Genomic DNA, 24,463 nt, shown 5'->3' with positions numbered 1-24,463 from the left:
TGTTAGAGGAAACTGCTTTTTCTTTAGGGCAAGATATCACAGTGAAACACTGCTATCACTAATGAACACAGGAAGATTATCAAAGTGTTTCTCTCTCAGGCACCAGTTCGGTTTTCTTCTACTACATATGCAAAAGAGCCAGGAAAAGCCTCCATGTCCCTCATCCCTTCAACCCTGGCACACCCCATCAAATGCAAAAGGCACTGCTCTGTCAGTGGTGCTCATCTCCTAAACCCCACAGGTGTTGCCATACTGCTTTCTGTCCTCCTTCCCAACTCTGCTCAAAACAAGCACAAGATATGCCTTGACCAAAAGGCATCAGGCTTTCACATAAGGTTAATGTGGTAGTTTGACTGGGAAACTCAAATTGGCAAATCTAAACCACTCCAGTTCCCCACGACACTTTCCAGGAACATGCCTGTCCTGCAATTACCCTTAATTGTTCTGGGCATCCTTCACATCCTTCACATTCGCAGCAATACTTTGACATTCCTCAAAGGAACTTAAATAGCTCCAATCGCCACAAACTTAGAGAATCCTATTATTGAAGCACACAGAGCCCAACTCTGTGTTTCCAAATCTGGGAAGTGAGGAGGAAGCTTTGCAAGAAGCAAAACCCAAAAGCACTTACCAAGAAAAGGAACAAAATAACATCCCTTTGCTGCTGTCAAGAGGAGGCAGCCAAAGGATTAGAGTTGGAAACCCTAGAAATTCAGATTTGCCAGCTTCACAAATAAGTTTTATACATGTATTTTGTTTTCTCTCCATGCAGACACTTGGGTTGTTTCATCCCTTTTAAGTTGGTTACATGCTAATACACATGCACACATCAGGATTCAGCTGTTGTGCTTTTTTATATGCACTGCAAAAAATCCTGAAAATACCATCAGAATCACAATCACGTTGTTCCACACAGTTTTAAAGCACATGATTGCAGAATAAAACCCTCAGCATATATTTCTGGCCTGGATTCTTAAGGAAATTAAGCTTATGTGGTAGTGGGTTTTGTCAGTCCTCACCCTAATAAATTTTCAACTTGCTTGTCAGTTTTGACCACATTTGGCAGAAGTCGAAGAGATCCAAACAGGTGTCACATTCCTACACCTTTGGGAGAAATTATTATGCAGGTAGAGGAGACACATTCAAATCAGCCTCTCAGGCTGAATCAGGATCAGATGCTACTGCAGAAATTCAGCAACTCCCTCCTTTGGCTGGTGCAGCAGCTGCTCCATCAGCAACCTCAGGGCAAGTCCCATGGCTACCAGTGGCAAATACAGTTAGTCCCACTTCCTAATTTTATTCAGGAATCTGCTTTATAACTAACTTATTACAGCACTTTAGTTAAGGAATGAACAAGGATGCTGACACAAGTATTAAAAACCATTTCACAAACAGTTAGAGAGCATTATTCTCAGAGAAAAAACTTCATTAGCTTTCAGTCTGCCTTTTTTAAGAGATCAATGTCTTGCAAGAACAGAAGAAGTAGCTTTTCTCTCAGAGAAAATATCAAGGAGGCAGTTTCTGACACAGAAGAGATGCAGACAGAGTACAAGACTCAGGAGCTAAACAAGATGCAGAATCATCTTCCACTCCTAGACCAACACTCCAAGTGCAGACCAATTACACAGCAAGTTAAAAAGTCACCAGCAGCAGCTTCCCCCCAAGCTCTCCAAGGCCATAATATGCAAAATCACATCCACCACTTGTCAGAGGGCACTTCAGCCAGCCTCCAGTCTGGAGGACAGCCACAACAGCTCCTGCAAACACCCCAGGCCAAGAGCAACACATGTCCTGATGATAACATGGGGAAAATACTGGTCCTGCCAGGAGCATGGATGTGATGAGGGGATCTCTCTCCAGCTGGGATAGTCAGGCTCCACTTATTAATAGAATGTGCTGGCATCCACAGCCCAGGACTCTGAGCCAAGCACTGCAGTGTGTCAGGAGCAATGTGGTGAGGTTTATAGAAAAGAGCTTCCAAACACCGGGCCTGGGAACAAGACAGAGACTGGGCATAAATGGAAAGTTACTCCACAAAAACAATAAGCCTTAAATCACAATGAATTTCAACCAACAAAATTCATTGTACCACATCCTGAAATAGAGTCAGATGAGGATATCAAAGCCAGGCTGGACTGGGCCCTGAGCAACCTGGGATAGTGAGAGGTGTTCTTGCCCATGGCAGGGGGTTGGAACTGGATGATCTTTGAGGTCTCTTAAAACCCAAACCAGTCTATGATTGTATATCTGACCCCCAGAAAGCAGCATCTTCACCTATGAGCTTTCCACTCAACTTAGTCCAATAAACTCTCCTACTTCATTCACCCAGTTTTCACTCTCACAAGTGAGAGTGAAAGCTTGTGAAGAACAAGCCCTGGCCACCATAGCAGCCAAGCAGACCCCAGCTCAGTGAGAGCCACTTTCATATTTCACATGAAATATGGATAAATAATTTTTTTCATATTTAACTGGTTGATTTGTTTTGTGGAAGAGCAACTGTTTGTTTTTTTAAGGAAAGAGGCAAACTTTGCTTAGACTCCAAAATGAAAGGTCAGATGTGGTCAAAGAGCTACTTAGAAGATGCTGAGGGTAAACAAGTACACCATTAAGTTTTTGTTGTGTTATACTTTCATTTAGAAATCACCTAATAACCATCTTTCCCATGTGAAGAGCTAATATTAGAAGCAGGATACATCCCACAAATGTTCTATTAAACATCCTACAAACAGATGTTCCTAGAGTCCAACAATTCAGCCAAACAGATTTTTAACTGCTGTATAAAATTTGAGAGACAGCAAAAAAGACTTCAATATCACTTAAACGGATTATTTTCTACCAGGTAAACTGGGGAAGGGACCATCTTCAGGAGAGGCTGTGAAGCACAGGGAGATCCACACCCTGTGCAGAAGGGCTGGGTGAAACCTAAGCCTCTCACTGGAAGGCTGCAGGGTCTTGTCCCTTTGAGCCATACCCAGGAGCATGTGCTGCTGTCCCATGGAGGAGATGGTGGAAGCAATGGAGACAGGAGATCTTTCCAAGAGATCTTTCCAGGGAAAGTCACCACATCTCTCACCTCTTGCAATCCACCCTCATTACTATATACAGTCATTGAGTCTCATTAGAGATCCCTCTGCACACAACATGAGAGACTTATTCTATGATCTATGACCTTCTGTCTCAGCTCCTTTTATCCTGAAATTTCCTCTAAGAATCCTATAAACCTATGAGGGGAGAAAACAGCCTTCCATACCTGACCAAAAAGTAAAACACAGCTCCTGCTTTATCTATAGGGCAAGTCATCACTCGCAAAAACTTTGATTTCTATAAAACCTTTTAGCCGCTGAGCTGCAAGACAACCTTCACTTCCCACACATTCCTTGTTTACTATCTTTAGGTAGCTAGCATCTCTCTAGCCCAGCAAAGACAAGGTCTCGGAGACACTGAACTGGCATCCTCTGCTAAATCTGATGCTCTGCAGGTCAAGATGAGCTTAAGAGAGGACTACATCAATGCAGTGCTCTACAGAGGGTGGTCTATATGAACCAGGAGAACACAAGAAATGAAGTACAGGGAAGAGAAGGAAAAATTGGGAAGATCTGTATGAGCTGTGTGTGCAGCACTGCACAACTTGCCATACAGAGATGCCTGCTACCTCTCTTCTGCAAAGAAGGCATCTCAAGCACAGGGCTCCCAACATGCACATTGTTCTTTAATTCGGGATTTCCTCCTGCTCTTCATGCAAGCTGGGGACCTGCAGGCTGAGAGAGCACCTCCTGCAAGATGGAATTACTGAAAGAGCTTCCCACAGGTCCTCATTAAACCCCAGTAATCCTCACAGACATGGCAGCAATGCAGCTGGTGGTAATGCATTTCCCCTGCTTGCATCACTGATTATTACTCATTAGGGCACTTATAATCTTTATATAGAGTTCTTTTATGTAGCCTAATTTGCTAAGAAGTAATCACTCTCCTCCTCCCCTGGTACTACAAAAGAGGGCTGTAAAGTGATTTCACTTGCAGATTATTCCAAGGCTGTCCTTCCCAGAAGTTTCTTTCAGATGTTCAGTCTGAAGCCAGATACATTTGATCATTAGAAAATATCTGAGAGAAGCCCTACATTTTACCCAGTTTTGTGTGGAAAAGACGAGTAATTTAGGAATTTACATCTCTGAGTGCACTTTGAGTTGCTTGCCAAAATAAATCCATGAACTTCCTTCTTAAAAAAACCCAACAAACCACCACTGCAGCACTGAAGAATTCAACTCTCCACACAGAGCAGGGTAAATGGAGTTTACCTAACGCTCAGAATGAGCACAGGACAGAAGAGCAGGACAGACACCTGCACCACACGCAGCAGGAGAATGATGCACTTGTGTGTCTCCCCAGAGCTGTAGCTCTAAAATTAATGTCTGGTGATCACACAACAGCATGCTCTGGCTTCAGGTTCAGGGCTCTGCTGCCAACCCATTCAGGAGCTCCCGCACATTTCACCTCGTTCTTCCAGGCTTCCCTCAGGGGAAGCAACAAAAGACAGCCTAAACCCAGAGCTGCTACTCCGTGCTCAGACTCCAGTTCTGTGTGTGCAATCCAGATTTTAAAGACCCATCTCACTACAGCTTTTCCAACAGTTTTTGGACAGTAAATATGCTGGATGCTGAAAAGGTCACTGTTGAAATAATCACTGTCTTGCACTAACTACCACTCCCTACAAGTAAATTGAAAAAAAGAGAATACAGATTTGTATCCAGCCTTCCCTGTAATCCAAGAGTGTTCATGACAGATGATTTTGCTTGTGGATGAGTCCAAGTCCTTGATGAACTCTCAAAATTTCCGTAAACACTCACCAAGGAAGAGAAAATGAATGACTGGATTGCAGCACCTCATGACACACAAACCTCAGAGCTTTAGCTGTTTAAAACCACCCACACCAAGCAAAGGAATAGGCTGTAGTTACAAACTCCGAACAGCAAAAATAGGACTACTTAAGACAGAAGAAAATGGTTTTTAAAGAGTAGAACAATTCAGGCAGTTGTATTTGCAAAAGCCTCCTTCTACATGCCTCTATGCTTCTGTTTCTAAACAGTCTTTCCATACTACAGTGAATTTTGTGTAATTACTATGTACTGAGAAACTTAATTACACTGTATTAACAATAGAGGTTTTGACTTCCTATCCAAAGGCTCTACTACTTTTAATTAAACTTGAACATTGTAACCTTGTTAAGCCTATGCAAATCCAACACTGCGAAGTTGCCTGTAATAAATCCAGAGGCAATACTGCAGCCTCAATGCAAGGATGCTGATACAGAGTTTAAAATAAGCTTTGTTAGTACAGATCAAACAAACACGCCAGAGTGTGGGATATGGTTTTGAATATTGAACTTTGCACAATCCATCCTCAGTGTGTTTTCAAAAGGTCAGTGAGCCACTACAAGTCTCCTCAGTTCCTTGTTAAAGCTGAACAACAGAGTTTTCCATCAGATTTGCAGCAGATTGAGGATTGCAGCTGATTTCCCACATGGCAGCCATGCAAACCACAGGACCCAAGTGAGATATGACCTGACAGCACTGTGAAGTCAAGGAGGGAAGAGAACATTGAACAAGATAAGCAGGGGAGTCTGCTAACCCAGGGCAACACTACTCATTCCCTCTGTCTCAGCATAAAGGAACCAGATTTGATTCAAAGGGCACTTTTTACAAAGTTATAGCACTGACTTAATGGAGCACCACCTAAATATCCACTTCCTCAAGCCAAGGCTGGATTAGTCCCAGAAAGCCAAGTTCTTGATGCTCACACTTGCATGTCATGGAAGTAGAGTATGAAGGTGCCAGGTCAGGGCTAAACCAATTTTTAATGTTTTCAAGTTTTTTCATGTCAGTCACAGATCCTTTATAGTCAGAGTTGTGAAGATGCAGTCTAGCCCCAAACACCAAGGGAGAATGATCCAGACATGCATGTACCCACTCATTCAGCAGCTGGAGCTCCCTGCTCTCCCAAACAGATGCAATTATCCCCAAGGTGATATGAACGGGCAGAGTGGGGTGGGAAAAGGAAGGAAAGTGGCTGTATGGCCACCTGAGAGCCCTCCCTGAGGATGCTGCCCTTAATCTGGGCTGCAAGGAGAAGTTATCCCTATGGCCCACTAGCCCTCTGAGTGCTCCAGACTGCCTGGCCAGGGGGAAGAAGGGCTGTGCTGCAGGCAGGCACACCTGGCAGGCAGCTCCAGTGAGGTGAGACTGCTCTGGGACAGATGGGGCAGCAGGGGACTCTGCTGCAACTCCTCACCAGTTGTCCCCTCTGCCTTTGCTCAATCTAAATTTGATGGAACTGATCATTTGCATGAGGGAAGATATCAAAGCAAATTTAAAGCCCCTCATGGGGCTATATAGTACTATATATAGTGCAACTACAGTTGCACTGACTAAGAACCAATTTTGGCAAAGCATGGGGCTTTCTGGAAAGCGGAGCCAGGAAAACGACAAATAAAGGAAAGAACATGCAATTGTTCCCACTGCTCCTTCTTAGTAACCATTTCATTACATCACTATTTTCTTAACTAATAATTGTCAAACTGTAATTTTTGTTATTTCAAATTTATAGTTTTCCTTAAATTAAAGGCATTCTTAAGCCAGGAGGAAGCAAAAAGATCTATCTGCCCTACAGATATCATGGCAAACTTAGGTCAGAATTAAAACAACAAAGAAACTATTATTTCCCCAACCTCCTTAAAAAGGGAGAGAACAGTGAACAAGATTACTAGCAGGCAGAAGAAGAAAAAAACCAAAAACCAAACAAAACAAATAAGAAAAAGAGTATGAAGAGCCTTTGTTCCCAGGAAATCCTTTTAAAGATCTGAGGAGACTCCAAGCGATGCAGCTGTACTTCCTGTGACCTGCAGCGTCCAGTTTGGGAGCACTAGGAGGGTCACAGCCTGGGGACATCTCGGTACAGCCATGCTGCACACACAGAGACCTCAACACAGGAACCCCTCACAGCAACTGAGCCATCCTGGGCTGCAGGGAGCCACGCTTCAGAGCTGTCCTGCAAAGGGGACCCGCTCAAGTCATACACGGTAGCAGGATTCTCTCAACACTCAGAGCTGGGGTTGCTCAGCCTGGAGAAAAGGAGGCTCCAGGGAGACCTTAAAGCACCTTCTGGGGCTACAAGAAAGCTGGAGAGGGACTTCTAACAAGGGCACATACTGACAGGGCAAGTGGGAATGGCTTTAAACTGAAAGAGTATGGGGTTACATTGGAAATTAGGAAGAAATTCTTCCCTGTGAGGATGGTGAGGCTCTGGCACAGGCTGCCTATAGAAGCTGTGGCTGCCCATCCCTTGAAGTGTCCAAGGCCAGGTTGGACGGGGCTTGGAGCAACCTGGGGTAGTGGAAGGTGTCCACTTGGTAGGAGGGCTGGAACTGGAGGATGTTTAAGGTCCCTTCTAACCCCGGCCATACTAGGACCCCTTTAGAGCAGAGTCTGCAGTAACAAGAGACTGTAAAGCTCTTTAACAACACAAAGTTAATAAAACAGCACCTTAATGAAACTGCTGCAGGACTTAGATAAACTGATTACCAGAGAGTTTGTCTACATTGAAGAATTAACTCCAGCACTGTCCCTGACTTGCTCTCCCATCTACATCTTGAATTCGAGCACAATGCTTAACTTCAATTGGCAGGAGACACAGGCAAATGTTTGAGTAAGCACATTAAGTAGTGCCTAAGCACCACTGCAGGCCACCAACACTCAGGGACCCCAAAGCTCTCCAAGTATTCCCATAACTCCATCATATTCTGTGGACAAACTCAGAAAGCAACACAACATTGTAGACATTTTAAATGTTTTACATGTTTTAAAAGTTTAGTGCTGCATATAAAGCTTTCAGACCCCTTGGCATCCTTAAAAGCACAGCTACTGCTATCCAGAGCAGCATTCTTCCTGCAAAGGATGCCCAAGATCCCTCATGTTTGACTCATTTGAGAGAGTCCAGCTCCACTGGGACACACAGCTGAGAATATGTCTCTTCAGCCACTCACCACGGGAAGAGTGGCCAGACAGTAGCTCAGTATTTTGGGCACACGAGCCCTTCACTGCTAGCAGGAGTCAAGTTCAATATATGTGAGTGAGATCACTTAAGCTTAACTCAATTCTGAAGGACATCAGCATGAAAAAAATGGGAGGAGAGGCTGCCAGTCCCTGAGGAATAGGAGAGGGAGGCAACAGTTATGCTTGCCTATAGCAAGGAGGTATTTTACCCCAACTGAGATCCCTTGAGCTGGAACCCAGCCAGAAAGCCCAAATAATAGCCCTTCTGCTCACAAAACCATCCCTGAATTTTGATTGTTCACAAGCTGCCTGGAACACAGTTTTAAACTCATTTAAAATACAATGAGGGGAAAATTTCCTGCTTTTCATTGCTCAGAGAAGATATTAAACCAGTATTTTCTTCATTCCTGCTTTGCCTGGCTTTCATTACTCATTTTCCAGCTTTCTTCAAAACTGACAAATTTTAAAGTACAGGGGTTTTATGTGTAATTTTTTACTTTGTCCCTGCACAGGATATCATTAGAAGTAGGCAATATTTAAGCATTGCATATACACGGATAGGAAGTTTTTGCTTTTACCTTGATTAAGCATTTGCTTTGTTTCTTTAAATCACCCAGCTTGTGTCTTTTACAGGAAATTAAATTAACACAAAGTATCTTTTAATAATCATAAGAGCTTCCCAGCAATTCAATTTGCAAAATGACAGACCAGCATTCTGCATCACAGTAAGCAGTTTATCAAGCTATTCTGACAGCAGATCTTGTTCAAAGCCTTGTCCAGAAACGTAACACTACCTCCTACTATTCCAGGCGTGCAGTCAATGACAGAAAACAGTTATGAAAACACAGCCAAGCACAGGCTCTCTCTTCACAGCATTAAAATCTGTGAATTTCTCTCTCTACCAGTTATGGCCCAGCTGAGCTGCAGCCAGGACCAGCTCTGTGAAGACAAGTTAATACCGACCTGTATTATCCTGTTTTCCTGAAAACGAAGCCAGCTCTGCACTGCCGGAGGCCCCAGCCTTGCGTAGGAGGGAGCCTGGTGGTTCCACTCCCAAAACCTGCATGAGGTCTTAGCAGGGACTCCTTGGCACAGGTCAGCTCACAGGATGCACACAAGAGAGGAAGAGATGCAGGGAAAGACAGCATTAAGGTATAGAAAGGATTCAAAACCACAAAGTAGCTCAGGGGCAAAGGCTGTGTGTGAGGAATCACCCCTACCAAACCCATAACACATGGCCAGGGCCAGCAGCCCAAGCTCTAGGAAAGGCCTTGCTGTGACGCACTGACTCCTTCACATGACACCTGACTGGCAGTGCCTCCCCAAAAAGTGTTGTTCCTGCTCAGACAGGACTTCTGTCTGCCCTCATACAGCACAAAGGCTTCAAGAAGCCAGACACAAGCCCTGATAGCAGGAAAGCAGTGAAAACAAGGAAGGCAACTTATCCCAGCCTCAAAGGCTATGAGTGGTGGAGTTAAGAGCTCAGTCTGGCCCTGTCCACACAGCATCAGCTCCAGCATGAGCAACTGGCTTTTCTGCAAACACTGAGACACGGAGCGTACTCCAAACAAATATTCCTTATGGAAAAAAAAAACCAAAGATGCATCAAGTGAGACTTATGGGACAACTACTTTCACTCCTGGGCCTGGGTTCATGGGCTTTAGCCTGTTTTTAGCAAATTGCCTTTGCAGATGTCAAAATAACATCTCTCCTCCTCCTCAGTACATATACAGCTGGACATGAATCTCCACAGCCTGGCTGGCAGCATCTGCATTCAGGTTCGCAGTAAGAAGTCTAGAGGGGAAGCCTCTTCTTTGGAGTTCCAAACACAAGTATTTAATATGGTCCAAGTGCCAAGTATACAGCCCATGGAAATGAGGGACTCACAAGCATGGAGTTACAAAGTTCCTTCCTTGCCACCAGCAGTTATTTCCTTGATCCTTTATTCCTAAGCAGTGTTGAAAGAGATCAATATGCATGACTTAAAGACTGAAATATAGAATTGCTCCTCTGCTCCAAGCTCTATTTGCACACAGGATCACAGCTAAGAATCAGTGTTCCACTCAGAAGCTGCCTCTCCTTGGCCATCAGAGCCCTGCAGAAAGGCTGCAAGTCTATTTACAGCCACCAGACTAACACAAGCTCCGTGTGGGCAGGAGAGGAAGCTCTTTCCCTTGGAGAAGCACTGCTGCATTCCTGGGCTGGCCTGCAGTTTCAAATTCCGTGGCAGCATCCAGCCCTGCCCATTCCCAGCCCTAAAGAAGCAAGTGGCACTGCAAACCCTCCAGAGGATCACAGTTCAAGGCCAGAATAAACTCATCTGCAAAACTGCACTGGTCCATCTCTTGCCTCCACTGCTCGCAGCACACCTTCCTGAGCAGGCGTATCTTTGTACACCTTTTCTTCTTAAAGAGGCCTAAAAACCTCATTGGGAGAAATCTGTCCACTCCAAAGACATGAGCCAGCAAAGCCCCATGCCTCTGGGAGCTGTCGTTGACTCTATCCAGAGAAAATCATTCCAGCCTATGATGGCTCCTTAATACCACCACTGCTGGGAGGCCCAAAACATCTTCACTCCAGTGCTTGGAAAAGGGGGCGAGGGCCAGAGCCAGTCCCAGCAACACGTTTTCACACTGCCCTAGGGAATGCCAAGCTTCCCATTGAGAGCCTGGCCATCAATCAACCTCCAGCATTTCCTCCACCAGAGGCTCTGTAACAAGAATAGGGCTGTCACCCACTCACTGGAAAGCTGCCCTGACCAGACTGCTCTCCCTTGCCTTCCACATCCCTGCCACATACTCCATGGCTGTGGAGCACCAGGAAGAAGCTGACATACAGAGTGGGATACAAAATCCCATCATGTAGGCAAAGCAGCTCCAGTTTGGCCCACATTAGCATGACACATAACCCTCCTCCACAGGGAGGAGTTTGCAGGTCCACAGATTCACCATGAGCAGCCCCACAGATTTTTAGTTACTTTAGTTCATCTCCAGCACTCCTCTGCTTCCCTGTAACCACACGTCCCCTCCCAGAAATCTGCCTCATTTCCCACAAACGCCTACACAGCGAGCTTGGCGTACTGGCTTGTCTCAAAACCTCATCAGGCCTCAAACAGGGATAGCCAACTTTTAGAGGAGGATTCACATTTTATTTTTCATAGTCTCAAAGCTATGCAACATGTTGAGTCTGTGCTGTAACCTCCGCTTTATCAGGGAATGATTAACAGTTTAATTTGGATTAATTTCACGTATGGCTTCTATCCGACCCCACAGAACCTCTGGCTGCCCTCAAGCTTCTGTATAAACATCAACAAAATCCAGGCATGGGGACCTAGATACCAGAGGAAAACGTCTGCCTCAAAACTTTGCAGCACAGGCAAGATAGGAAGGATTGAAGGAAGGACACCATGAATTACAGCACTCTGAATTTCCCTGTGTGCCTGTGGGAGGGCAGGGACATGCACTAAAAGGATGGACCCTATGGCAGGTGGCACTGTCAATTCCAAAAGTCAGCAATGTCCCCTCCTCGGCAGCAGCTCAGGTGAGGCTCTCACCACCCAACAAGCCCAGTCCAGTCCCCCTATATTCCCTGGGGGACCTGTTTCCTTGCCACTCATTTCCATGCCCAAAAACTTCAGCAGCAGAAACCCTACTACCCCTTCGGTACCAGGGTGCCCTACTCCCTTCCCAACCATCCCCCTAACACCTTGACCAGACAAAAGGGATAACAGCAAAGGCATCTCCATTTAGACCATCACTGGGCCTCCATTCCCAACCACCTCTCTCTTCCAAGAACACGTGGCAAGTCAAACAATGTGAAGTGGAACTCTGACTAGAAGCAGAAATGGGATTTTCATTGGCTCTAGCAGGTATTTAATGGAAAGCACTCCTATTTCTCACTCCACTTACAGCAAGTAACACCTCACCCACAAATGGCTCCACATCTCAGGGCAAAGAGACAACAAAGTAAGGCACAAAGGGAAGGTGTTAGGACCCCATTACTTCCTTTTAACACAGAGACAGACCCCCTGTTTTGCTCCCAAATGCACATTCTGCAGGAGGTACATGAACACAGCTGGATCTGAAGAACAGAAATGCTGTTCCTCACCATGTGCAACAGCAAAGCCAGACCTAATTACCACAGCCATACAAAAAATTATATCTAACATTTTTACTAAGAAAAATTAACTCCAATATCACAGCCAAATTCCAATTTAGCATCAGCAGTCCAGCTGGACACATTGTCCTAAACAACTGGGTACCTGATCCCATACTACCACATATGCTGTAGCTTCCCTACCCTTTTTAGTACTAGAATGAACTGAATAGGGAGGGACCTACAAGGATCATCAAAGTCTAATTCCTGGCCTGCACAAGATGGCCCCAAGAATCACCCCCTGCACCTGAGGTTGTTGTCCAAACACTCCCAGAGCTCTGGCAGCCTTGGGGCCATGGCCATTCCCTGGGGACCCTGTTCAGTGCCCCAGCACCCTCTGGGGAAAGAACCTTTTCGTGATACCCACCCTAACCCTCCCCTGACACAGCTCCCACCATTCCCTCAGGTCCTGTCCCTGGTCACACAGAGCAGGGTTCAGGGCCTGTCCCTCCTCTTCCCCTCGTGAGGAAGCTGCAGAACTGCTGTGAGCTCTGACCTCAGTCTGCTTTTCCCCAGATGAACAGACCAAGTGCCCTCAGCTGCTCCTCGTGTGGCTTCACCTGCAGGCCTTTTACCATCTCCATGTCTCTCCTTTGGGCATTCTCTGAAAGCCTCGCATCCTTCTTATATTGTGGCTCTCAAGCCTGCAGAGTCCTTCCCCTCTGAAAGAGTCACAGAGATACACCAGTATATCAAGGCAAGCCACTACAGAAACATCCCCTTGTTTCAACTCCTTCTGCATTTCCAGGTGCTCCACAGTCAGCTCAGCCCTGCCTAAACTCTGCTGCCTGTTTTTCTGCTGCCATGCCCCAGAGTGAGGCATGCACACACACCAAGCACAACACCTCTGTTCTGACAACTGCATTGCCACACTAGCACCAGGTTCCACCAGGAGCAAAATGACTTCCTAGGAGAGCACAGGACAGAGTGTCAAACATCTTCTCTGCTCAGAAACGCAACACGGAGAGACATCTGTTGCAAGAAAGCCAAACACACAGCAACTACAGTTTTTGTTCATCATATCTCTGTGGTATTTTCACTGGTGAATGAATAAATCATCCTTTACAGCAAAAACAAGATTTCCAGTAGGAGGTTATTTACTTTCACCTCTATCACAGCAGCCCTGGCAAGCCGGATGATGTACAAGCCAAGCAGCAAGTGCTTGCATGCTGGGAACTGTTCAAACAGGAATAATTCAATCTTTTTGTAGTCTCACCCTAGCTAATTTGCCACAAGCTGTCTCTTTTCAGATGCTACATGAAACACAAGAAAAAAAACAAGCTGGATTAAACTGGTCCATTTACAATCAGTTCATCTACAGAGAGTTCAGATCAGTTCATTTTCTATGTAAAAAAAAAAATTAATTTTTTCAGCTTCACAGGGTTTAAGGAACAAAAATTTATTGCCGTAACCAAACATTGCTCACCGGACAGGCGTGCAGCGATTACTTAACTAATGCAAACGATTCTCAGTCTGCGTGCAAGGAATGCATGGGATAATTCCAGGGCACTCTCTTCCACCAGCATTTTACAAGTACTTTTTAGGTAGCTATGGAGACGTTACAGCCTTTTTCATTTTGCTGTCATAACTAGACAGCTATTGATTTCTTTGCAAAATTCCTTGGAACAGTGGGGAAGGGAGGGGGAGTTTCAAGCACCGAGAGGCCTGAGAGCAACAAGCTGAAGAAAATGGGAACAGATTTCAGATGGAGACATCAGCATGGAGGCTCCTTGCAAAAGATAGCCTTGAACCTGGTCCTGGCTTTGATACTTCTGCAAAAAAAGGAGATAAACACACACACACGTAACAGGGATTGTCTTCCAACGAGCTCCAAAAGGAAAAGCATTTCCAGCCACCACTGCCATCACCCTGCATGAAAGGAGGCCCTTCCCATGGCCAGGCTGTGGTTTTGCTCCAACACAAATCTCTCTGGAGGCATGGTGGGCCTCCACCCTCAGAGTCATGCTGGGCTACAATATGTTTCCCCCTCCCTCTCTGCAGGTTACATGGAGGTCTCATCCCTGACCTGCCTTGCAGGTAATCAGTGCCTCCTCTCCACTCCCACCAGGAATTACAGTTTTATGATGGACAGCTCTGCATTTCACTCTCCTTCCAACAACAGCCCAAGAGCTTGCTGTGAGCTCAGCACTGCTGGTCCTCAGCAGCTGATTCTGCCCAAAGTGACGCTGAGAGAAATGCCTTTCACCTTATTGACCCTTTAAGATAAATCATTCCTGCATATGCAGATTTAAGACTGCACACCATGACAAAAGAATCTGAAACATGAGATACTGACCTGGAAAACTCTGTGTCACACAGATAAGGACGTGCAAATAATCATGGAATTAGGTCTTGTTCAGAAACTCCCTCAGTAATGAGAACAACAGACCAGGCTCTGAACAGATATTCCCTTTGGATAAAACAGAAAGGAAAGCCTGTTCAACCAAAACATTTTTCTTAAATTCACTTCAGACCCAGCCACAACAATGGAGCTAGAACCTACAGAATTATCTCTACCACAAGCTACAGGAAGTTTACCAGCACCACCCTGAAAACAAATCTCAATCTTCTCATCTCCAGGCTATGTTTACAGCCCCATGACTGCTCAACAAAAGGACACTCTCAAGCTCTACTGCAAATGGAAAGAGAGCAAGATGCTGCTGCTGCAGAACAAACCCATGACTGCTCTGTCCACATAATGTCCATCCAGATATGCAGCCACATCTTCAATGCTGCCTTTTTAACTCTTGTGAAGGTTTGAAAGGATGGGAAGAATTAATCATCCATGGGAAGCCCCATGACTCACCCCATCTTGCAGCCAGCTACTCCCAGATGTTTCCACCACCCCAACACTGCCAGCAGCATCCCAGCATTACAGCAGTATCACAAATCTGCACTACCCACCAGCTGCAAGCCATGAGACTGCAGTGTCCCCATGCCACTGGATGGCTGTATGCACCCCTCCCCAGGCACTGGGAAGGAGAGGGGCACATCTGCACCCCAAACCCAGCCACAGTCCTCCCACTCACCCAGAGCAGGGCACACACCTCCCTAGGAACCCTCACCAACACAGGTACCAGTCCTCCCAAGGAGGGAGGGCAGGGAGGTGTGTGCCTCCCTGCAACGGGATGCAACTCCCCTACAGCATCCAAATTCCTGCTGCTAACATCCTAAAGATATTCCAGAAAATACAGTTCTGTCCAGCATCATCAGAGATTGCAGTGGCCCTCCCAACACAGGAGGTCCAACACCAGCTCCAGCAGGAGTGTGGAAACCTCTGAGAAGATGCTTTTGGTTAGGACTTGTTAGTTAACATGTTTCACATCCAAGGGAAGGTGGACACCAAGGTAAGCAAGTATATGTTCCTTCTGGAGGAGAACAAACAATAAACCAAACAAAAATTATGCAATATAGAAAAAAAAATCCAGCCTTTCTTTATAACAATACAAAATCCAAATTCTTAGATCCAATTTAAGCTCAAGAAATATAAATATATATTTCTGAACTTTCCCCTGCGATGTTTCCTTTACAAACACAACAAAATACAAGTGCTGTCACAAATTAAACTGACTTTGGTTAAGTGGAGGGGAAAAGAAAATGCTGATGGCTCTAAGATCCAACTACAAGCCTTTTCAAGTCTGCTCTGATGCAAAACCACCTTCCCAGGGATTTAAACTAAGAGTAAAGAAATATTTTCCTTGGCTTAATCCTGGTTTGGAAGCAGGACAGAGGATGCTACAACAAAGCCAGCACCTGAACCCACAAGGAGTCACCAGCTGCGACAAGCCTTTCCTGGAGATCAGCTGCTGAACACACCCATCTCTTCTTCAGCAAGACCCTTGCTCCACTGTGCCAATAGCTGTGGGCAGCAATGGGGAACACTCAGTGTGCCCTAGCTGCTCCAACACGTCCTCCCCTCCCTCTCTGTAGGCTACTAACGCAACAACACTGCCTATGATGCATATGCAGGTCCAGGAGAACAGACATTTGAACTTGGATCGTGAGGGAAGTCACCAGGGACGGCTACTTTAGCCTCCAGCTACGATGTGGAGGTCCACCCTCACAGCTCAGAGGTCCCCAAGGTACAGATCATACAAAGGATTTGTCAGCTGTGGGATGGAGCACCTTGCTTTTCCTGGGGAGGATAAAATTTCTCTCTGGTTCTTCTAAAGGGAGCTCTGTGTACCATCCCTCCCCCACCACTGAACAAAAGTCTACAAAGATGCATTCAGCACATGAGGGAGAGAAAAAGTTTGAGCATCACGGCCTGTCGGGGAGGATGAAAATTTAACAGAAAAGTTTTACAGATATGAATGCTTAGCAGAAAGTTCTCTAGAAATGAAAGCAAGCTTTGATATATAAAGGATGTTTTTAGGGACAGTTGTTGCTGAAACAGCTGAGAGAACGAAGGTTTAGTCGAGTTGGAAGGTTTAGAACAAAGGTTTAGTCAGTTAGAAGAAGGTTTTATGGCAAAGGTCCAACACGTTAAGTGGTCTTCAAACAAGTCATGTTTTCTACCAAGTAAAAAAGAACAGGCAGACAGAAAGATGTTTTTTACCAAAGCAAGAAGAATTTTCCACTGCAAAACAAGTTTCAAAGTTTAACACGTAACTACTAACTCAGATGATTGGTTAGTCACTAACATAATATGGTCATTTTAGCAGTTTCAATAGGTTATACATAAATGTAAAGGTATTGTGTTTGATGCTGATTGGTTGTTATGTACTAAGATGCACAGCAAAAGAAAAAGATACAACGCTTTGTAACATGAACAGAAAAGGGGCTTCAGGACTCATGGCTTGCCTACAGCCAGCAGCTATAGGCTCACCCACAACCCCCAACTGCTGTGACCCAGTCTAGGCAATAAACAGCATTTTAAAGGAGAGATGACTGAAGTCCCCATCTCTCCATCAGGCTCTCAAACAATGGCCATCAAACCACCACCTCCCACATGTTTTCCAGTTTGGAATGCAGGTTCCAGCACCAGGAATGTTCCCTGTTCCTACACAGCCATAGCCTCACCCACACCCCAGCCCTTGCCTTCCCCCAGCATCCTGCACACAGCAGCTCTCAGAGACAGCCAGACAGATTCCCTAACACTGGGGATGGACAAAGATGAATCCATCCTACTTCTAGCACAGATCTAAAACCTAAGCCAGGAGAGCAGAGGAAATAGGTGTTTCAAAGACCCAAGAAAATGTTCCAAAATCATGCAATACACAACCACACAGCTGATGTCTATGAGTACCCATTCACCCTCACACTAAGAAGATCCCAAGGCATTTGCTCCCCTTCCCTGTCACCACAGCACTTCTTCCATAGGAGCAGCCCACCTGATCCAAGCCTAACAGAGAACAGACTCTGACAGTCTCCATAAGGCCAGAGGGATTTTTACCAAGCCATGGCAGCTGTGTAAGGACACAGCAAAGCTGTACAAAACTCAAGATCAAAAGGGCTACAACCACATGAGATCACAACTATTTTCAGAAACACACCAACAGCTCAGGGTGTTGTTTTTTTACAAAAAAAAAAAAAAAAAAAAAGCTCTTCTCACCTGCACTTCAAAACAGACATTAATTAGCAGCACTACACTCCGCAGAACCCTAATTTCATCTTATAGACATCTTCACACACCAACTTCATGACACCCAAAAACATGGAGACCAGCCTCCAAACAGGATGCAGGTTCTTCTCCCCATCCCTTACACTCTGCATGACCTGGGCTAGTCTAAATAGCTAACTCCCTTCAACAGTGCTCACACCTTTCCCATGATTCATAAAGGCTGTATTTCTGTAAAAACTTCTTACCTGGCTGTAGTCAGTGAGTACACACACTTTAGAGAGAAAATATAAAGTCAAGACTCAGTAAAACAGCCTTTCTGGATTACTCTGGACACTCAGTCCATGAACCACAAAGCTGGGAGAGAACCAGACCCCATGGCCACGCCTGCTGACAGAACAGATGGACAGCTGTGTGCACAGCTGCCACAGCACCAAGGAAAGGAACTGCCTTCCCTCATACCCAAAACAGATCCTGGTGCTGATTGGGTAAATACATGTGGGTTCTTGTTTCTGTCTTCAGAACAGAGCACAACAAGGGAAACATCTGAGAATGAGGAGGTTGGAGGCTTGGTTGGTTGGCAGTTTGCTTGCTTTTACATTGTGATTTTACAGTTATTTTTACAGTATTTTTTCTGTTACCAGCCATAAATTGTGTATGTTGTATCTCCCTTCACAAGCACTGCAGTGCCCATGGATATCTGGGGTTAATTCTACACTGACATAAAAAATATACCCTGATTTTCCTATGCTTTTGCTTCAGCACTGATCAGTCTGAGGCAAGCAGGGAAGACCAGACCATTATAATTTCCTTTTATTTTGATGTGTCCGTAACAAAGCAAGAAAGCAAAGTTCTTCTCCCACATCCATCACATTTGGAACCATGAGAACTGTTGGATTTCAAAGATGCTGATTCACACAAGTGGTTATCAGGTTTTTCCCATCTGTGACACAATTCGACAGCTGTCTGGCAGCACAGAGTTCTCCACTTCGGAGTTCAGATGCTGCAGCAGCCGGCTCAAGTCTCAGCCTTCAGTTTTCCACTAATATTTAGGGGAAAAGCCTGTAAAGAAAGATGGAAGCACAAACTAACTTTTCCATCAGCACACCTGACCTCAGAGCCTTTTGTGCACAGGTACCATTTGGCAAGGTGATTTTATTCATGCAAGAGTTACAACACTGTGCCTGCTGGAACAGGGATTGCCATGAAGATATTTGCCAAGGGCTGCTTAAAGCCACTGGGTTTGTTGGTTTTATCTCCTCTCAAACACCACAAGCCAGAGACTGCTAAAGTGGCCTCTGGTGCTGTTCTTTGATACAACTTGCACTGCTTAATGATGCAGAGGCACAGAAGGGAACAGGAGCATCCCCATCTTACCACAAACAATTCCTCCCAGCCAGCACCTCTAGTGAGGAGATCTCTCCAGAAGTACCAGCTCTGTCAGCACAAAGGGACTGAGCACTCCACAGCAAGAGCTCACAGGACTCACAACCAGCAGGTACACTGGTTTGGTAAGGCTGGACTACACAGCCCAATCTCACCCAAGTTCTCCACCTGCATCACTCCAGGCTGGGGAAGAGTGGCTGGAAAGTGCCCAGCAGAAAAGGACCAGGGGGTGCTGGTCAGCAACAGCTGAACATGATCCAACACCTGCCCAGGTGGGCAAGAAGGCCAATGGCATCTGGGCTGGGTCAGCAATGGTGTGGCCAGCAGGACCAGGGCAGTGACTGTCCCCCTGTTGTGGGCACTGGCGAGGCCTCACCAATGTGAGGTGTGTCCAGTGCTGTGTCCAGTTCTGGGCCTGTCACTGCAAGATGGACATTGAGGGGCTGGAGCGTGTCCAGAGAAGGGAACGGAGCTGGGCAAGGGGCTGGAGCACAAGTCTGATGAGGAGCAGCTGAGGGAGCTGGGGGAGTTTAACCTGGAGGAAAAGGAGGCTCAGGGGAGCCTTATTGCTCTCCAAAACTCCCTGACAGGAGGGTGAAGCTGGGGAAAGTTGGGCTCTGGTCCCAGGGAACAAGGGACAGGACAAGGGGAGCAGTCTCAAGCTGTGGGAGGGTCAGGTTTCACATCAGCAGGAATTTCTTCATGGGAAGGGTGGTCAGGCATTGGAACAGATTACCTAGGGAGGTTTGGAGTCCCCATCCCTGGAGGTGTCCAAGCAAGGACTGGACATGGCATTCAGTGCTCTGGGCTGGGATAATGATAAAGATGACCAAGGCAGGGGCAGGGAACAGAAAGGCTCTGCCTTTTCTTACCTGCATTTAAATATAGTTCCACTGAGGAAAGAAATTGGCTTTTTAGACAATTGGTTTTTCTTGGCCTTTTAACAGAAACAGAAGGACAGCCAATGGAAAAAGGAAAAAGCTTTAATCCAGCACACTTTCCTCATGTATTGCAGAAGTCACAGAGGAGCAAAGTGCACTGGAAGCTAAAGGACACCAGGAAATTCTATGTGCCCATAGCAAGAGCAATACACGCCATGGGAAAGCAACTGTGAATCCAGTGTGAGGACTGAATTAGTAATATGAAATTCCATTCTTTATGCACAAATAAAGTACTACTTTGGCACCAAGCACTACTAGAAAAGTAACAAACAGCCAGTCTTCAGTATGAGCTGAGTGAACAACAGGTCAATTTGTGAAAGAGAGGAGGGGGGATAAAAGCAGAGGATAGAAAAATGCATCATTTCCTACATCCCAAAGTATGTTCACAGTTGAGCACCCTCCCTAGGGAGAGGGAGATCCAAAGCAAAGATCCCACCAGAAACCCACTGAGAGATGTCAGGACTTAATGTGATCTCTGCTGAAGTTGCCTCAAATTTGAAACACACAAGTGCAGGTAACAAACCCATGGCAAGCAAAACACTGACCTCCAAGACGACCAAGTTTTCATTCTGCATTAGATGCTGACATTTCCAAATACATAATAAGAGATGTAATCTCTGGTGAATAGCACAGAGCCTTTTCTGTATGATGCAAAGGTTAATGCTTGCAAGCCAGACATCCCCAAAGAGCTACCTGTGATTTCTGAATCTGTCATAAAATGACCACCTTGTCTTCACTCAGCTAGGGTGGGAATTTATAGCAAATGCTAAATAAACATGTGGGCATAAAGACCAGCAGTGAGCATGAGGCAAGGCAATATAGTTCACCTCTTCTGGGCTGCATTTGAAAGCTAGGTCACGAATGGGATGACTAATGGGATCTCACAATTACTTATGTGGGAAGGGGTTCACTATTCAGTGTAATAGTGTTCCTACTACAGGAAGGTATTAAGTAGTTTTATTTATGAAGGTATTAAGTGTTTTTACGTATCCTTAATGCACAGCTGTATGCACACATTCCACACAAGAGAACAAAACAAAACCTGCCTGAACCTTCCAATAAACATGTTCCTTGCTTTTGTAACTTCAGAGATGTGGTTTGGCCAGGCAGAAATAGGTCAGATCATAACTGTACACTTTAAAGCAGCCACATAACTTCAGTTTTGCTTTGAAGCCCTTACAGTCACCAAGGTAAGTACGAGAAGAAGCTGTCTCAGATACACTAACCTAACTTGCACATCACCACTTAGCAGCTGAGGCAAAAGTTACCAGCACCTCCTTGAGGAAGGGCATGAAAATTCAGCAGTGGGACAGGGGCTTTGCTGACCATCCCTAAGACCACAGGATGCTTTATTGCCCCCCTAAATCCTGCCTTATATTTGGGCTCCTACTTTCTCTGTTGACAACTACTGCAAAACAGCAGACTCCCCAGTCAGAGGCATTTTGGGGGGTTTGCATCCCTTCTGAACCACCTCAAGAGTCAGGGATATGTTTTTGGAACATCTCTCCCAGATTTGGGATCTGGTCCCCTGTCCGTGCTCCCTCCATCTTCCCAGGAAAACACATACAAAGCACAACAAAGAGAATCAGTCAGTTCCTCAAAGGAGTTTACAGCAACTCCCTTGTGCTCAGCAAGCCAAAGGCCTGCCTTGATGCAATCGCTCCACCGACAAGAAAGTGACTAAACCTTCCTTGGTTTCAAAGCTCTTCAGGGGAAGGATTTCCACTTCACTGAAAGTGCTCCTTTAAGTGGGGAAACATCAGAGAACCCCCGCTTGGATGGATCCAAGAGACTAAACCTCCTCAAGGACAGCGCACCCAGCACCTCATCGCACACAGCTCTGCCTGTGCTCAGGGCACCCTGACCTGCCTTGGGAGCAGTGACAGACTTTGTCCTGATCATCACCGGGGACCAATGGGACCAGACAGGCCGGCAGCACCACCTGGGAACCTCAGACTCCTGGGAATGGCTGTCATTCCAGGAATGTTAACAATTATCCTCCTGTTGCCACGGGTCACAGGCAAAGCCTCCCCATGCACCTCCACAGACATTTTCAGCGGCACCGCTCTCCTTCCTGCGCTGTGTGTCACACTGCACTGGCAGCACAACCCAGAAAGGGAACAGGACTCGCATCTAAGTAGGAAAAAAGATGGAATTCACCACGCTTCCCTGCCCCATGGAACATCCCTGGTTTCCAGGCACCCCACCCTGCGTGTCAGGAACAAGCAGAAATGCTACTCACTGAGTTTCCTCCAGAGCCTGGATCTGCTGCAGACACACCTGCACAGGACAAACCAACTTCAACATTCCTCAGCACAACTCTTGCACCCAGATGCAGCAAATGGATGAAATCCCAGGGCTCAAAGCAGGAGGCGGGCTGCCAAAGAGGGAACCTGCTCCTCAGGGCCCCCCTCACGGCCAGGCAAATGGGGCTCCTGCTGCCTTCGGGGAGGAGAGGAGCAAGCACCAACTTCACCCTCCTGGCATGGGAACATCAACCCGCACGTGTGAGCACCAGGGCACACCACTGACAGTCACTGTCACTGCCAGGAGCTGATCTCTGCTACAGCTTTTCAAGGAGCTGTGCTAAATCCAAAACTGCACTGGGACGGGTACTAAACTAATCTAGGAAGTGCCCGGGCTCTTCATTTCTTAGCGATGTGAAGAAGTTAAGGGGACAAAGTCTTTGCTGCACTTGAAACAGAGAGTTGAACCCAGTTTCTGCTTCCCTACTTTCCAGAAAGGCTCCCAAACCAACCTGTCACGCTGCCTCGCTGAGAGCACCAGTTTTACTGAAACCTCTACTTAACGTCCTTTGCAAACGTAAAGCCTCAAGATACAGCTGCTCCCTTTAATACAGGCAATAAATCCCAAGCTGACACTCTCAGACATCTTCCTCCCCAAAGCTCCACACTGTAAGCATGGAGAATATTCCCACTCCATGTCCCATTTGTGCTGTTTACCTTCTGGAATGCAGCGACACTTGTATTGCTCAATACGCTGCCAGTGCAGTCCACACAGAGCCTACACACGGTGCTGCTGGTAGTGGCTGTGCTTGGGCCAGAATAAGGAGAGCCAGCAGAGCCTCTGAAGGCTCAGGCACAGCCAAGCCCAGCCTGGAACTCTTCCCTGTGCTCCTCACTCACACGAGGGAGCACACACGCGTTACACCACAGCCAAGCCTTGAACACCAAAGCTTCCCTTCCTCCCCAGACACAGGCACAGAGGTGAAAAGCACCTTGTTACAGCTCCAGCTGCAGCCCAGCCACGGTGGGAGCAAGCACAGCTATTTCAGCTGGTAGAAGTCACGGCTCGAGCAGAAACAGACCTCGAAAAATAATTACAGGATGTAGGAACCCCAGGCCTTAAATCAAGCCGCAGTTGTTAGCTCTAGATAAAACTCGGCACTGCAGCTTCACAGCACCAGGGCCTGAAGCGTCCTACTAGAGCCTGAAAAGATTAAACGGGAGACCGCCAAGCTCTCCCCAAAACTTCCCGAAAAGTTACGTCAGGTCCAGCACAGAAACAAGGCACAGAAGGTCGGGAGTGCCGAAAGCACTGGGAGGCAGCGCGGGGAGAGGGACGCGGTACGGGGGACAGGGACACGCAGGGAGAAGCACGGACACGGCACGGGGACAGGGACACGGCACGGGGGACAGGGACACACCACGGGGGACAGGGACACGGCACGGGGACAGGGACACGGCACGGGGACGGGGACACACCACGGGGGACAGGGACACGGCACGGGGACAGGGACACACCACGGGGACAGGGACACACCACGGGGGACAGGGACACGGCACGGGGTTCAGAGGCTGGCAGGACCTGCCGGGGCAGCCCCCGTTGCCCCCCGCTCCGGGCACACGCGGCGCTCCCGGGACCGGGGCGGCTCCGACCCCGCTGCCGGGGGCCCCGGGCCATGGCGGCGGCAGAGGAGGAGCCGCCGGGGCAGGGCACGGCGGGGCTCATCCCGCCGGGACACGAAGTTTCCGCACTCGGCTCCGAGCGGTGTCGGAGCGGGTCCCGGGAAGTTCCCTTACCTGCGGCCGAACCGCGCAGAGCCCTCCCGGGGCGGCCGCGCCTCCGCCGGCTCCGGGCAGCCCGCGCCACTCCGCTCGGTGCCCGCCCCGCTCTGCCCCGCTCCGCCCGCGGCCCCGGGACCGGCCCCGAGCCGCCGCTCTGCCCCGCCCGGCCGAGGCACCGCCCGCCGCCGCTCCCGGGGCCGGCCATGAGGGAGCTGGCGTGGGGTGGTGCGGACGGGCGAGTTCCCAGAGCCCCTCACGGGCTATCACAGCATCGCTGAGGCTGGAGGGGACCTCAGAGATCATCGAGTGCGGCCCATTGCTGAACACCGCGGCACGAACCTCACCCGG

At 47.3% G+C, this 24,463-nt stretch overlaps 1 protein-coding gene across 14 annotated transcripts in view; it reads right to left on the bottom strand.

The window, feature by feature from the left end:
• LOC131591397 (liprin-beta-1-like) overlaps positions 1–24,231 on the bottom strand; it is a 104,596-nt gene extending 80,365 nt beyond the window's left edge. For 12 of the 14 annotated variants that reach the window (XM_058862036.1, XM_058862041.1, XM_058862039.1 and 9 more), the window contains exon 1: positions 24,131–24,219. The gene's annotated coding sequence lies outside the window, so the exon portion shown is untranslated. Of the gene's footprint in view, positions 1–9,008; positions 9,124–24,130 lie in introns of those variants that run through there. The other 2 variants (XM_058862038.1, XM_058862037.1) reach the window with 2 other exon arrangements.
• Positions 24,232–24,463: the final 232 nt, after the last annotated feature.

The sequence above is a fragment of the Poecile atricapillus genome, chromosome W (assembly GCF_030490865.1).
Source record: "Poecile atricapillus isolate bPoeAtr1 chromosome W, bPoeAtr1.hap1, whole genome shotgun sequence".
Lineage (NCBI taxonomy): Eukaryota > Metazoa > Chordata > Aves > Passeriformes > Paridae > Poecile > Poecile atricapillus.
This window is presented reverse-complemented; position numbering and strand designations above follow the sequence as displayed.